The sequence below is a fragment of the Alligator mississippiensis genome, chromosome 1 (assembly GCF_030867095.1).
Source record: "Alligator mississippiensis isolate rAllMis1 chromosome 1, rAllMis1, whole genome shotgun sequence".
NCBI classification, from domain to species: Eukaryota; Metazoa; Chordata; order Crocodylia; family Alligatoridae; genus Alligator; species Alligator mississippiensis.
Window position 1 is genome coordinate 21,129,253 of NC_081824.1, and position 15,644 is coordinate 21,144,896.

The 15,644-nt window shown below is 49.0% G+C and overlaps 1 protein-coding gene across 5 annotated transcripts in view; it reads left to right on the top strand.

Moving 5' to 3' along the window:
* The window catches only part of OSR1 (odd-skipped related transcription factor 1), a 52,789-nt gene extending 47,000 nt beyond the window's left edge, over positions 1–5,789 (top strand). For all 5 annotated transcript variants that reach the window (XR_009462800.1, XR_009462799.1, XR_009462805.1 and 2 more), the window contains 3 exons: positions 1–4,767; positions 4,859–4,972; positions 5,187–5,789. The exon at positions 1–4,767 is cut by the window's left edge. The gene's annotated coding sequence lies outside the window, so the exon portion shown is untranslated. The remainder of the gene's footprint in view (positions 4,768–4,858; positions 4,973–5,186) is intronic.
* The last annotated feature ends 9,855 nt before the right edge of the window (positions 5,790–15,644 follow it).

Here is a 15,644-nt window from a genome sequence, read left to right on the forward strand (position 1 = left end):
CAATTCTTTTGTTGAAAGACCTAAAATATTTCAGAAATGTTTCCTAAACATTAACAGGAACTAGGAGGTATTTTGATAGCCTTATAAATTTAACTCATTTATAACAAATACTAAACTTATTGGTTTATTACGCCAACAGGAATTACGTATTGTATTATAAAATCAAAGGCCAAAATAGTTCAGATAACTTCAGCTATAATTAAGACTTCCATGTATTTTATGAGATTCTAGAGAAAGAAATACTATAAAGTCTATAGATCTTATTGATTAAAAAGCTGCCTATGTAATCAGCTTGCATTTTTCAGTGTGTTTTATGGGCATCCTGGAGTATCCACATTCAATACATACTGGGCAGTATCAGTCATAAACACTGTACAAATGTACTAGCGCTATGGCTACTAGAAGGTAGGTCAGTTTATCCACTAATTTTGTATATCACAGTGATACCCAAAGTGTATAACTTTCCTCACATGAACTGTCAATGAAATTACTCGTGGGTTTACAGCAAAACATTGGCATGTATTTGGATGACTGGTCACATTTTGCATAGTACTTTGGGATTTTTAGATAAAAGGGGTTTATAAACAGTGATTTTTTTTATTACTGCTGCCATTAGGGAAGGGATTGGTTTGTGAAGAACAATTAAGTACAAAGGGGAAGCTCAGTCAAATGATAACTAAGGTTTAGTCTTCAAGGTTTTCCACACCAACAGAACCCCAAACCTTTGTGATGCCATATTGAATTAATTGGTGCTCCGTGGAAGCCCAAGGGTTTGCCTGCAGGATCAGAGACTAAATGATGCATTGTCCAGGTTTGTGACCAGGCTTTAGATGCGAAAGAGTGCGCTGTGCAAAATGTTGCTAGTGAAGTTTCCCTAAATTACATTTAGAATTTAACATCTTAACTAGAATGATGCAAAGAACAGACTCACCCACTATCACGTACTTCCCTGCAACGGGGGATGATTTAATTATCCATACATTTTAAAAATATTTTGTTGCTGCCACTGTGGCAGATGAATTAGTATGGCAAATTGCTTCTGATTCTACATTCCTGTAGGCCCAGTATATTACCAGGTAGCCATGGGCTGGAAAGATTATAACTTACAAATAGAAATATATTGAAATCGTACCCAGGAGTCAGAGGAACTTGTCTCGTGGAATGGCTTCTGTGTTGGCAGAAGTGACTGGGCAATGATCCCAGCAGCATATTAATCTCCAATCATGAAACTAGTACAGGAAGGTCATATAGTTATTAGGAAAATAAAAAAAAGTTTTATAAACTAAGGTTTGGTGGTCAGAAATGGATTACACTCTTAGCCCTTATGTTCAGTGTTATCTGTTCAGGATGCTTCCTGAAAATAAACGTTAGGGGGAAATACTCCCCTGGGCAAAAGGTCTATGCACTAAAGCCCAACTTAAGCTCTGAAGGAGACAGTAGCTGGGCATGGATTGTGCATAGGATTTCTGCACAGTGTGGGGAATGCCGTCTGAAGTACTGTAGTGTGATTTTCAATCCCAAATGTGCCATTGTCTGGATGATGCTGAACAGTGTGCTGTCTATCTCATGTTGAAGTTCTGTTGGGCTCCACAAATTATGTCATAACAGGATTATCTTGCTCCATCTGCTAGACATATTTACAGTGTGTTTTCTTTTTCTAGAAGGCAGACAGGGGAGGAAGGGGTTGTATTCCCTACTTTTATGAAGGAAGTACAACAAGGGTGTCAAAAATCGAATCTACAGACTGGATTCTGGCACTCCTGGCAGACCACCACAAGCTGGGAGGCATGAACAGGGGTTGTGGCCTGTGTCAAAATCCAGGTGGGGCATGGAGACTGGCAGCAGGAGAGCAAATGAGTGTGCTTCAACTGGTTCCAGTCACCACCCAGTCACTTCACCTGTTGCCACTGTCACAGCCCCAGCTTCTTGGCCACTGCTGTGTGCCCCATGCTGGAGCCGGAGCAAGAGCCGGAGCTACCACTATGGCATGGGGGATGTGGCAATGGGAGCTCTGGCTCTGGAATGGGGCACTTGGCACATTGCAGGGGTTCTAGCCATCACCACATGGCCTGGGTCAGAGCTGGAGCTGTTGCTGGTATCAACCCTGCTGCCACATACTCCAGGTCAGAGTTGGATCTGTCACTGCTGCTTCCTAAGGCCCTGGACTGGATCCAGCCCTCAAAGAGCCCTGTGGTCTGCATTTGGTCCAGGGCATAAAGTGAATTTGACACCCCTGGCTTAGAGCATTGAACAGGATGTAGGATAGCTGGATGAATTTCCCTTATCTACTTGAGGGTCTTTTACCACACATTCCCCACTTCCCATGAATGTGTTCTACCCACAAGCTTATGGACTATCCTGGAATGGGCCAGATAGTGAGAACAAGAGTATGATTCTCTAGCCCAATGGTGGTTCTCAACTAGGGTGCCAAAGCACCCCTAGGAGCCACAAGAGCCTTTCAGGGGTGGTGTGGCAGGGACATCACTTGCAACAGTAATGGTCTGACAAAATTCTACTGTGGTGCCAGCAGTTGCCTTCTCAACACCAACCTGTTTAGCCTCTGACCTATACCAGTCTGAGGGTGCAATTAGGACAGAGAAATTTACTCCGGTGCAGTTTGCACCAGAGTTTATTTCTCCCAGGTGCAGTGTTTAAACGTGAGCCCTGGACCATAGCAGGCAACACAGGGGGTCAGCCTGCTAGCCCAGCGCTGCTCCAAACTGGATTAATGTGCTGCAGATGGGTTGGCTGTGGTACAAGGGTTGCTATAGTGTGGGGATAGCTGGCAGGCAGCCTCTGCATTATAGCACCCTTGTGCACTAGCCAGCCCTGGTTTCTGTTTATACATACGTTTTGGCACATGTAACTACTCTGCTGTAGGATAGTACTTGTCCTGGACAGTACTATTCTACAGTGGACTTAATTCATTTACTGTGCCCTAACATGGATGCACATGTAGACAGTGACACTTTACTGTGGAGCTCCTTAGTCAGCTCTGCAGTGAAATGCATGTGTAGATGTACCTTGAGGTAGCCAGCTTTCAAACAGAAGTATCCACTTCTGAATTGGCATGCTCTCCCCAGTTTGTAGACCCTGAAGCAAGAGAGGCAGAGAAAGCTCCTCATGTAGTTCCATGAAAGTCTGCTTTCTGCTGTGGAAATTCTGGAGCATGCTGGACATCCCAAGTCTACACAGTGATGGAAATCATTGCTCTATACTAGTTGTCCTATAACAGAAGTACTTCTTTGTGTAATAGGGGCCAAGCCCTTTTACTGAGAGCAAGGCTAGGCAGTAGAGTTAGAAAGTTTCAGAAAATAACCAGCTGGCAGGTAATTAGGTAATGTCCTGTTGATGCAATCAATGGAAAACACCTGTACCCTGCTGAAAGGCTCCCAGGGCAGGTGACCAGAAGGGGTCAGAGTCAGGGGCCATTTGAGCCATGTGCAGAGTCTGACCTGAACAGAGCTGGAGGCAGGGGCTCCCTGCTGGGAGTAAAGGGAAGCAGCAGTGGGACCTAGATCCTGTGCAAGAAGAAGAAACTCTTTGCTTAAAGCTGAAAAACAAGACCAGAGACTAAGGGAGAGGTGACTAGGCCCAGGAGGGCCAGAGCTGGTAAAAGTCAGTGGGACTGAGTGGGAGCTTGGGGAAGGCTGTCAGAAAGATCCCTCACCTCCAAATGTCTTGGGGTGGTGTATTGCTCATTGTGTTTTGAGCTGTGAGGCATTGGATGCCTGAAGAGGCAGAGCAGGCCACTGAAGGTGGCTAGGGAAGGCACTGAAGTCAACAAAGGACTATTAGAGTGCCTATACACTAGGGCTGTGTGAAATTTTGCTGGCTGTTTCGTTTGGATGCTGTTTCAATTCATTTTGAGCTCAAAACAGAGAAATCAAAAAGAAACAAAGGACTTCAAAACAGCCTCAAAACGAAACAGCCAGCGGGAAGGAGAGGAGGCAGCACACGTGTGTCCCGCACGCACGTGTGCCCTTCTTACCAACCAACTGACCGGAGGCGGTGGCGGCAGCAGCAAAAACAGAAGAATCAGCAGCGGGGGCAGCAGCAGCTGATCCCCCGAAGGTAAGTGGGGCGGAGGGACCCGGTGCAGCTGAGCCGGATCCGGAGGGGAAGCCCCCCGGGTCCCATATAGCTGAGCCGGTAGGGAGCCGCGCTCCCGAGCCGCGCAGCGCGAACAGAGCGCGCAAACAGGCGCGCTCTGTAAGAGCACGCCGGCGTTTGCGCGGGCGTTCGCGCCGGAGGGCGGGCCAGGAGGGCCAGGAGTGGGACTCCTGTAGGGGTAGGGCGTAGACACCGCGCAGGTCTATAAACAGCAGCTTGTAGAATGGTGTCTACGAGGAGTACTGCTAGGGCCTCTGCCCAGGGGGACGAGGCTACCCGGGGCAGGTCTGAGGCCTCCACCCAGACCGAGCCCATGGGGGAGCCGGTGTCCCCCTACCTCCTGGCCTGTGGGGTATCCCCAGCAGGGCCGGGGGGGGCAGAGATTGGGGGCCCCCACGCCTGTCCGGCAGGTGCCCGTCTTAGGGCCCTGGAGGCGCAGGTGAGGGAGCTCCGGGAGGAGGTTAGCAGGCTGAGGGGGATCAGGGAGGCGGAGGATGAAATTGACAGTTATTTCCTTTCCCTGCAGGCCCAGGCACCAAAGGAAGAAGCACCCCGGGGAATACCCTCCACAGCAGAGTGGCAGACGGTCACAGCCAGGACCGGAGTGGCACGCAGAGAACCGGTACCAGCTTCTCCAGTCCGACTGGTGAACAGGTACGAGGCCCTGGCGACCCTGCAGGAGATGGAAGGGGAGGAGGACACCCTTGGGCAAGAAGAAACACCATGTTCTTCACACCCCAAACAGATCAAGAGATCCACGATGACTCAGAGGAAGAGGCGACCTGTGCTCGTCATAGGAGACTCCATCCTGAGAGGTACGGAAGGACCCATCTGTCGCCAGGACCCCTCGGCACGAGAGGTATGCTGCCTCCCTGGAGCAAAGATTCGGGATGTGACGGAGGTAATCCAGGCCAGGATCAAGCCCACCGATTATTACCCCATGGTCCTAGTCCATGTGGGTACTAATGATGCGGCCAGGAGAACCCCCGATCACTTGATGGCGGACTACTGTGCTCTGGGCGGCGTGCTGAAGGAGTTCGGTGCCCAGGTGGTTTTCTCTTCCATCCTACCAGTGACCGGACGAGGAAGACGGCAGGAGAACTGCATCAGAGAGACCAACTGGCGGCTTCGGCAGTGGTGTCTCGAGGCAGGCTTCGGCTTCCTGGACCATGACCCGCACATCACGACAAGGGACATGCTCAGCTGGGATGGGCTTCACCTGTCCCCCAAAGGTAAGCGTGTGTTTTCTTCTAGGTTGGCGGATCTCCTCCGGCGGGCTTTAAACTAGGCTCGTCGGGGGGAGGGGAGTACGAGGGCAGGGGAAGCTGTGGACCACCAAACCATGTGGCACCCACAAGGACAGCCCAGCCTGAAGAAGGAGAACATTGGGAACCTGAAAGCCATGGGGAGGCCAGCACAACAGAACAGGTAAGGAACAAGAAGGTAAGAAACAATGGGCCCCATGGGACTGGGAGCAGGGGGGCAGCAAAGGCGCCAGTCGCAGGGCTCAAGTGCCTATATACTAATGCTAGGAGCATGGGGAACAAGCAGGATGAACTAGCGCTCCTGCTTGCACTAAACACCTATGACTTAGTAGGGCTAACAGAGACCTGGTGGGATTCATCCCATGACTGGGCGGTACATATTGAGGGCTATAGATTGTACAGAAAGGACAGGTCGGGGAAGAAAGGGGGGGGGGGGTTGCACTTTATGTCAGTGAGCAATATACATCAACCCTCATCAAGACAGAATCCGAGGCTGAGGAAGTAGAAGGATTGTGGGTTAGGCTACATGGGGGGCAAGGAGAAAGGGATTTGGTGGTAGGGGTCTGTTACAGACCCCCACACCAAGGGGAAGAAATAGATGCGGGGCTCCTGAGGCAACTCTCGGAGACCATAAAAGCTAAAGAGGCGGTAGTCATGGGGGACCTAAACTACCCGGACATCTGCTGGGAGACGCAGACAGCAAGGTCCCATTGCTCACGCAGGTTTCTAACTTGTGTACAGGACCTCCACCTGACACAGGAGGTGTATGGTCCCACTAGGGGGAATGCCATACTGGATCTGGTATTGGCAACGGGAGATGACATGATAGGGGACCTCCAAATCGGTAGCTATCTGGGAGACAGTGATCACCTTATGATAGAATTCAACATAAGACGTCGAGTGGGTAAGGTAACTAGTAGGGTGAAAGTGCTAGACTTTAGGAAAGCTGATCTCACTGCACTCAGGCGATTAGTCAAGGAAGCACTGCAGAGTAGGAGTTTTGATGGGATGGGTGCCCAAGAAGGGTGGCTGTGCCTTAAGGAAACGATCCTTTGGGCACAAAGCAAGACGATCCCCGTGTGAGGCAAAAGAGGGAAAGGGGCCAGGAGGCTTCCATGGCTGACCAGAGAAATCCAGGGCAGCCTAAGGGCCAAAAGGGGAGCACATAAAAAGTGGAAACAGGGTGAGATCACTAAAGATGAATATACCTCCTCTGCTCGTGCTTGTAGGGAGGCAGTTAGGCGGGCCAAAGCTACCATGGAGCTGAGGATGGCAACCCAAGTAAAGGACAACAAGAAATTGTTTTTTAGATGCATAGGGAGTAAAAGGAAGGCCCAGGGAGGAATAGGACCCCTGCTAAATGGGCAGAAGCAATTGGTGACAGATAGAGGGGACAAGGCTGAACTCCTCAACGAGTTCTTTGCCTCAGTGTTCCTAAGTGAGGGGCATGACAAGTCTCTCACTGGGGTTGTAGAGAGGCAGCAGCAAGGCGCCAGACTTCCATGCGTAGATCCTGAGGTGGTGCAGAGTCACTTGGAAGAACTGGATGCCTTTAAGTCGGCAGGCCCGGATGGGCTCCATCCCAGGGTGCTGAAGGCACTGGCCGACGTCATTGCAGAGCCACTGGCGGGAATATTCGAATGCTCGTGGCGCACAGGCCAAGTCCCGGAGGACTGGAAAAGGGCTAACGTGGTCCCCATTTTCAAAAAGGGGAGGAAGGAGGACCCGGGCAACTATAGGCCGGTCAGTCTCACCTCCATCCTTGGTAAAGTATTTGAAAAAATTATCAAGGCTCACATTTGTGAGAGCCCGGCAGGACAAATTATGCTGAGGGGAAACCAGCATGGGTTTGTGGCGGGCAGATTGTGCCTGACCAACCTAGTCTCTTTCTATGACCAGGTTACGAAACGCCTGGACACAGGAGGAGGGGTGGATGTCGTATACCTGGACTTCAGGAAGGCCTTCGATACGGTATCCCACCCCATACTGGTGAACAAATTAAGAGGCTGTGATGTGGATGACTGCACAGTCCGGTGGGTGGCGAATTGGCTAGAGGGTCGCACCCAAAGAGTCGTGGTAGATGGGTCGGTCTCGACCTGGAAGGGTGTGGGCAGTGGGGTCCCGCAGGGTTCGGTCCTTGGACCGATACTCTTTAATGTCTTCATCAGCGACTTGGACGTGGGAGTGAAATGTACTTTGTCCAAGTTTGCAGATGACACAAAGCTATGGGGAGAAGTGGACACGCCGGAGGGCAGGGAACAGCTGCAGGCAGACCTGGATAGGCTGGACAAGTGGGCAGAAAACAACAGGATGCAGTTCAACAAGGAGAAATGCAAAGTGCTGCACCTAGGGAGGAAAAATGTCCAGCACACCTACAGCCTGGGGAATGACCTGCTGGGTGGCACGGAGGTGGAAAGGGATCTTGGAGTCCTAGTGGACTCCAAGTTGAACATGAGCCGGCAGTGTGACGAAGCCATCAGAAAAGCCAATGGCACTTTATCGTGCATCAGCAGATGCATGACAAATAGGTCCAGGGAGGTGATACTTCCCCTCTATAGGGCGTTGGTCAGACCGCAGTTGGAGTACTGCGTGCAATTCTGGGCGCCACACTTCAAGAAGGATGCGGATAACCTGGAGAGGGTCCAGAGAAGGGCAACTCGTATGGTCAAGGGCCTGCAGACCAAGCCCTACGAGGAGAGACTAGAGAAACTGGACCTTTTCAGCCTCCGCAAGAGAAGGTTGAGGGGCGACCTTGTGGCTGCCTATAAGTTCATCACGGGGGCACAGAAGGGAATTGGTGAGGATTTATTCACCAAGGCGCCCCCGGGGGTTACAAGAAACAATGGCCACAAGCTGGCAGAGAGCAGATTTAGACTGGACATTAGGAAGAACTTCTTCACAGTTCGAGTGGCCAAGGTCTGGAACGGGCTCCCAAGGGAGGTGGTGCTCTCCCCTACCCTGGGGGTCTTCAAGAGGAGGTTAGACGAGTATCTAGCTGGGGTCATTTAGACCCAGCACTCTTTCCTGCTTATGCAGGGGGTCGGACTTGATGATCTATTGAGGTCCCTTCCGACCCTAACATCTATGAATCTATGAATCTATGAAACAAGGGCAGTTGAAATGTTTTGAAAATTTTGAAATGTTTTGAGTTTCAAAGCTCAAGCTCGTCTTGCCTTCAGGGAAACAGAAAGTAAGGGGGGAGGGGGGGAAGAAAGGGGAAGAAGGGGGAAGGACTGCTCTCATATTGACTGTGTGTAGCTGGCCAGTGACTGTGATCCTTCCCTGAGATCCCTTCCAATCCCAGTGCTCTAGGGGAGGGATGGAAAAACTGCAGAAAAGGCAACATTGTTTGAACTGCCCTGCTTTCTGCCTTGGGGTCTGACAGTTACTGAGCTATATTCCAGCAGCTCAGGAGTATTAGACAACGTAGGCTACTACTACCATTGATTTGAATGATTTCCTACTTGCTAGCCTAGCAAGTGTGATTCCACAATACCTTTTGCTTTCTTCTAGACTCTTTTCTTTTATTATTATATTCATTGATTTATTCTTTTCAATTTTAGAATTATATTAGATTTTACATTATAGAATTTAAATAGGAAGGGAGATACACTTACATTTTATTTCTATACATTTATACCCTGTGGCATATTACATACATTATAAAATTATAGGAACACAGATACATTTACAGTGGAATCGCATCTTATGCGGGGGTTAGGTTTTGAAGTCAGCACGTAAGGTGAAAATCGCGTAAGTTGAAAATTGGCGACTATACACGAGGTGGGAGGGGGGCAGGGCTTGAGTTTGTACGCGGCGCCATGCTTAGTGCTGTGCGGCCGGCGGCAGTGGCGCAGTGCAGGGTGGTGGTGGGGATGGCTGCATGCCACCCAGCCACCATCACGCTGCTGCTGCCATCTGGCAGCTGGCCACACAGCTCCAGGCATGGCTCCATGGCAACAGTGGGAGGTTTTGGAGGCAGTGGCCATCACCACCATAATGGGCCTCCAGGTAAGCGGCAGCACCGTGTGCAAACCCCTCAAGTTTCCCTTAGAACCAGATCTCCTTCCCCAGAAGACGCTTTGGAGGAGATTGAGGTAGAAGTTGTGGAGGCAAGCAGAGCAGCTCAGTCCACTCCTCCTGTTGCTGTGACTCTGCCTGCTGAGGAGTGAGAAATTGCAGCAACCACACATGCACCCGCACCCCAGAATTGAGCAGGTAGTGTGGTCTGGGATCATTTTGAGCTGGCAGATGATTACACATATGCTAGCTGCCTGCAAATCAGAGCCAAAACCAGCTGCGGCAAGGGAACAAAACACACAATCACCGTGGGGATGCTGATGCATCTCTGCAGGCACCACCCCGTTGCCCTTGCTCCTCCTCAGCCTGGCACCAGCAGGAGCATGCCCAAAGGGAAGTTCCCCTATTGTTCCAAAGCCCCCATTCCCCCAAAGCAGAGGCACGACACCCTGGAACAGTGGGGGAAAGGTGGACAGAAAGTGGGGGCACATTGCAAAGGCAAGCGAGATTACCCAGAGCACTGGGGAGATGCTTGCCCTGGATGGCCAACCTTTCTCCTTAGTTGAGAGGCCAGGGTTCAGGTGGCTCCTGGTGCTCATGGCCCCATCTTTCCAAATGCCTGCATGCACCACCTTCAGCAGGACAGTAGTGCCCTGCCTGTATGAGGCATGCAGGGATTACTTGAGGAAGAAGGTGCTCAAAGCAGGTCCGCAAGTGGCCTTACACTTCACCTTGGATATCTGGAGCAGCCGGAGTGGAGATCACACCTACCTCTCCCTCACAGGGCACTGTGGCAACCAGTCAGGCTGTTGGTGGGCTCTCCTTCAAGCCAAGGTGATGGATAAGTCCCACATGGCAACTGAGATCATGGGGACCATGAACCCCTTGGTGTAGGGGTGGCTCATTGGGCAGGGTGAGCTCATCCGCAGGTTTATGGTCACCAGCAATGGGGCCAATATGGTCAAGACGGTATGTGATGCCAACTTTGTTGGCATCTGCTGTGTGGCACACAAGTTACACCTCATTGTCAGGGACAACTTGGAGGGGGACAGGGCTGCTGGTGATGGTGCCAGCACCACCAGCAAGCTCATTTCAAAATGCAGGAAGGTGGCAGGCTACTTTCACCGGAGCATCAAGGCGGGCAAGATGCTGTGGGACAAACAAGCAGAGCGGAACATCCTGCAGCACAAAATCATGCAGGATGGGGAGACTCAGTGGAACTCCACATATCCGATGCTTGAGAGGCTGGTGGAGCAACAGAAGGTCATCGATGAGATGGCCTTGCTCAGGGAGTTTGGGATTAGCGGCCCTGTTAACAGAGCTGAGTGGGATACCATCTATCAGATCTTGGTGGTCCTCAAGCCCTTCCTTGAGGCCACTGAGACCCTCTGCACTGGCAATGCCTTCCTTAGCTAGGTGATCCCTGTAGTGAGGGAACTTCAGAGTCAAATGGAGAGTTTCCAGGGAATCAATTTTCCTGGCTGGGGCAAGATGCTATCACCAGATGTGCAGGCACTGGTGAGGTGGCTGAAAGAGGGCATCAGGAAATGGCTTGATCCCTTGCGGTCCAGTATGGTCCATGTGCTGGTTGCCACATGTGACCTGATGGTGAAGGGCAGCATATGCAGCATCCAAACCCTGGATCAGTGGATGGAGGTGCTGGTGAAGAGTCAGGGAGGCAGAATGGCGGAGGCGGGGGGACATGGAAGAAGGGGATCCACTGTCCCATGCTAGCATGCTATCCGCCAGCCTGTCTCCTCCTCCACCATAGGTGCTACCAATGTTTGCCAAGGGCATGGCTTCCATGGCGGGGTCCAGAGGCACCAGACCCCACTATCCCACTCGGCAGGTAGCACTCAGGCTTTGGTGGCTGCCTATCTTGCCAAGGATGAGGAGTCACTGCTATATGACCCCTTGGCCTACTGGGCAAGCCTTAGCCAGATGTGGTTGGATCTAGCCATGGTTGCCCGTGAACACTTGTCCTGTCCACTGACCAGTGTTTTGAGCAAGAGGTTGTTCAGCATTGCTGGGGATGTTGTGACATCCCACTGCACCTCCTTGGATCCTGGTTTGGTGAAGCAGTTGGTGTTCCTCAAGGTGAACCTCCTGCTGCTGGGGTTTCCCAAGCTCCAGGTGCAGATGGAGTGAATGCCACCCTTCTCACTCCATCCATACCTATTTCCTTTTTTTCATCTTTTAAAAGCCACTTAATGCCCCGCTTTCAGAGCTGGAGGGGGCACTCACTGCATCACCAGCCAGCAAGGGAAAAATATGTCCCTGTTGAGCTTCCATGCCAGGACGAATTCGGAGGTATGGACTGGGGCGCTGGGGAAGGAGGAGGACCCAGGTCCTGGGCATGACCACTAAAACTGCACTCTGCTAGGGTCAGGGAGGCCTGGTGGTATTGCTAGTGGTGTGACAGGCCCAGGAAATACCAGGACCAAGGATCCCTCTGCTAAAAGGTGGGTAAGAGGTGCCATAACCTCCAGCTACCACACGCATGTACACAGTCCCGGCTGGGGAAAGCCCATCCCTGCCACGTCTTTGACAGGCCTGAGGCTTGCTGGTTGCACTGGGGTTGTGAGGCTCCAGGTGAGCTCAGCTTAGCTGCCTGGGATGCCAGCTTTTGGGTTGGAAAACCCTTTGTCAGGCTGAGAAGTACCTGCAGTTGGTGTGTCTCCTGGTCCTGGATGGAAGGAATAGTAAAGAAGCCAGAGGCTGGCCTGGCATGCAATGCAGGCAAGAAAGTCAGTCAGTGCAAATGGAAATGGAGGCTTCAGGGGTAAGGGATAGGCTGGGGTGGGGGGAAAGGGGGATGTAGCAGCACAGGTAAAAGTGCAGAGGTACCTGGGGAGTCAGATGTCCGGCAGGTTGTAGCACGTCAGACTTCCACTATCTATACTGAGTCCATGAGTTGCTGTACTGGGAGGCTGATGAAGTACAGTTCATCGGCTCATCCATGAAAAGTGGTTTGTAAACATCGAAACAGAAGTTGAAACGAAAGAGTACTGTTTCACACAGCCCTACTATACACATGCAGTGAGGCTGCTCCAACGTGCTGTAATTACAGCACATCGGAGTGGACACAATTAATCTTGGTAATTACCGCGCTCCAGCAGACTCTAGTGCCTTGTGTATCAGTGTCCCTGCACTGAAAAATGGTGGCGGGGCGCTTTAGCTAAAGCTTGCTCAACAAGCTTTAGTTAAAGTGCCCCTGCCTCCATATGTTAGCAAGGGGATGCTGATACCTGAGACACTCTGGGAACTTCAATTAAAGCGGCTCTTGGAGCCGCTGTAATTAGTGTCTTTTACCCCCTCCCCCTGCCATTCCCAGAGCACATGTATAAATGCCCTTAGACTGGGGGGCTAAGCTGAGAGGTACCAACCCAGGCAACTGAACTGAGCCTGAGGGCAGTGAGCCCAGTAAACATGAAGTCCAGGTAACCTCCTTTCCAGGATTTTCTGTGGCCTTCAGAGGGTGTGAAACTATGGTTGAGATATACCCTACTACATTTTTTGCCCTCTTTTACATTTGCTACAATAATAGTGCAATCAAAAGCAGAAACAGCTCATCAGACTAGGCTAGATTCTTGACTTGGCATCATTTGGAAAGGACAACAGTAGGGAATGGGGATGGGAGCAGGAAGTGACACTGTTATTTGTGGGCAGGCTAAGGATGCTTCTCAGGCTAAGGACACAGGAGCGCAGGAAGGACATGCCTGTCCTTCATTAACACAAAATGACTCCAACGATGACTTAAACTAGTGAAGTGTTAAGAATTTGGGATTATGCCCCCAGGAGCCCTAGCACCAAATACTAATAATGGCAGTGTCATGTAGGCACATTACGAGGATATGTGCTGTGGATAGCTCCGTATTGTAGATGGAGACTTGGTTATTTCAGCCATTCATTTCTGGAAGCCCAGAACCAGGCACATGCTACAGGGAAGACATGCTTTTTAGTTTCAGTCAAATGGTCAAAATGCTGAGGTTTCCAGGATGGAGAACAATTCCTATTTTCCAGGACCATGTCATTTCCCCCTTACTGTTTTCAGAGTGTAATAGAAAGATGGTTTTCAATAGCTCAGTGTGTTTTCATTTGCCACACATTTTAGGAGGCATCAAATGAAAGGCCAAAGGTGGAAGCTAAAATCCTTGTCCAAAGACGGGGAGGGGGGAGATACAGGAGAAAAAAAATAAAATAAAAGCCCAAGTTAATTCTGAAATAAATCTTTAACTTCTAAACTGCAGACCCAGGGCCTTGGATATTGTTAATGAACCATTAGCCCTGCCCTAATCACAACACTGCTTTCTTTTGTTCTCACACCCTACTGCTTTTTCTCAGCCGGAGACACTTGGACTTTCAGAAGTGACAGTGCTCTTCATGAGCATGTCTCATGCTGGTTATAATGGACACATCTGTGCTTGCAGTGTTTGTCCATCATATCCAGTGTTTGCTTTGAGCAGCACGATGGAGAGTGTGGGACAGCATGTGTGTGTATGTATATGTGAGAGCAGGGGTAAGGAGGTAGTGAGAATACAGACACTACTTAAAACCCCGCTAAGCCATTATGTTTCTCAATACTGTATTTATTGCAACTCACTTTGTAGTTAGATGAATGGGATTTTTTTTTTAACAGAATCTTATTTCTGATTGTTTTTCCTACAGCAAATCTGCTGACTCTTTGCTGAGGGCTTTGGACAGTAAGAGCACAGGTTACCCTTGGTGTGACCTGATAGTCTATTGAAATATGTACAAACTTTGCCCCATTAGAAGTTGTTTAGCTATAGAACAAAAAATATGATCTGGATTTTGTCTGTGCTAGTTTTACCCCTTCCATAACTCCCATTTCAAAGGATGAACATTTCCCAATAAATATTCAGAGTTTGTCTGACATAAGTGTCCAGTCTTTTCTAAAGATGGTAGCTACAACTTAACTTTTATGTAGGCTCTGATCCTGCAGTGAAGTCTTTATGGGTGGATAATGGGGTTTTATATGTGATTGCCTATATGGATATCTTCTCAGAATTGGGTTTTTCCTGTGAAGGTACTCCTTATTTTACACTTCTGTAGCTAAGAGAACAACCAAGACCCTTATCTAAAACTTGCTTTTCTTGCAGAAAAAATGATGATACAGTGAAACCCTAATTAGAGAAAGGGCATAGTAAAGTGAACAATTGTCTCTTTCAGTCTCCTTGCTCTTTCATTTAAAAGAGAAATAAGAAGGGGATTTCTCCTACCCTTATATATTTTAAGCATTGTTCTCTCTTGTCCTGAAGCTGCATATCAGAATGATAGCATTTTACAATGATTTTGCGCTCCATTTCCAACATTATTCAAGCATTATATGAGAGGGAAAGCAACAGAGCATTTAGATCTAAAGTATGAAACATAATCCAAGTTAATTTTGGTCTTCTATGTCTTCTCCTATGAACAATCATACTGTCAGAGGCATAGTTGGGAAACTCCATGCCCAGGGCAGCTGGGTGATGCCCAGAGCACACAAAACACCAGCAAACTCTCCTTATGCCTGAAGAAGGGTGTTTGTGTCCAAAAGCCTGCAAAGAACTATTTTTTCCAACTATTTAGTTGGTCTAATAAAAGATATCACTCAACCTTTTCCAGTTAACATTTATTAATTTATTACTTAGTCATTATAATAGCTGGAGAAGCAAGGAATACTGTAGTTAAGGTCCTGTAACTCCATTTCAACCCCTTGTTTTTGATCCCTTACAGATATCTACATTTTTCATTATTCACTCTCAAAAGTCATGTGCTTAGTTCATGCAAAAATGTCCCAACTATTCTTACAAAGGAGCAGGCAAACATTAAAAAACATACTCGTCTCCCATTATTAAAAAAAAAATCCAAGCAACCCACATACTACTTTGAGTACATCTTTCATCAAAGTTGGTAGGATAAAAGGATAAAGGGACAAATTCCTTGCTGGAATAAATGGCTGAAACTCCATTAAAGTCACTGGAGTTGTGCCACTTTATATCTGCAGGAAATCTGGCTTGTAATTTGGCATTGAAATAATCTTTGTTGGAAAGAAGTGATTTGGTGAAAATTTGCTTTACTTTGACAAAGTTATGAACCTTTGGGAATAGCATTCTTATGCAATAGATTTTTCATGTATAAAATATTATATGGCCTAGTAAAGGGGGAGTTTAACTGGGTAGTGAAAAGCCAAAAGCTCTCTCCTCACAATTCTCATAAAGCAAGAAAGGATTACAAGACCAGATT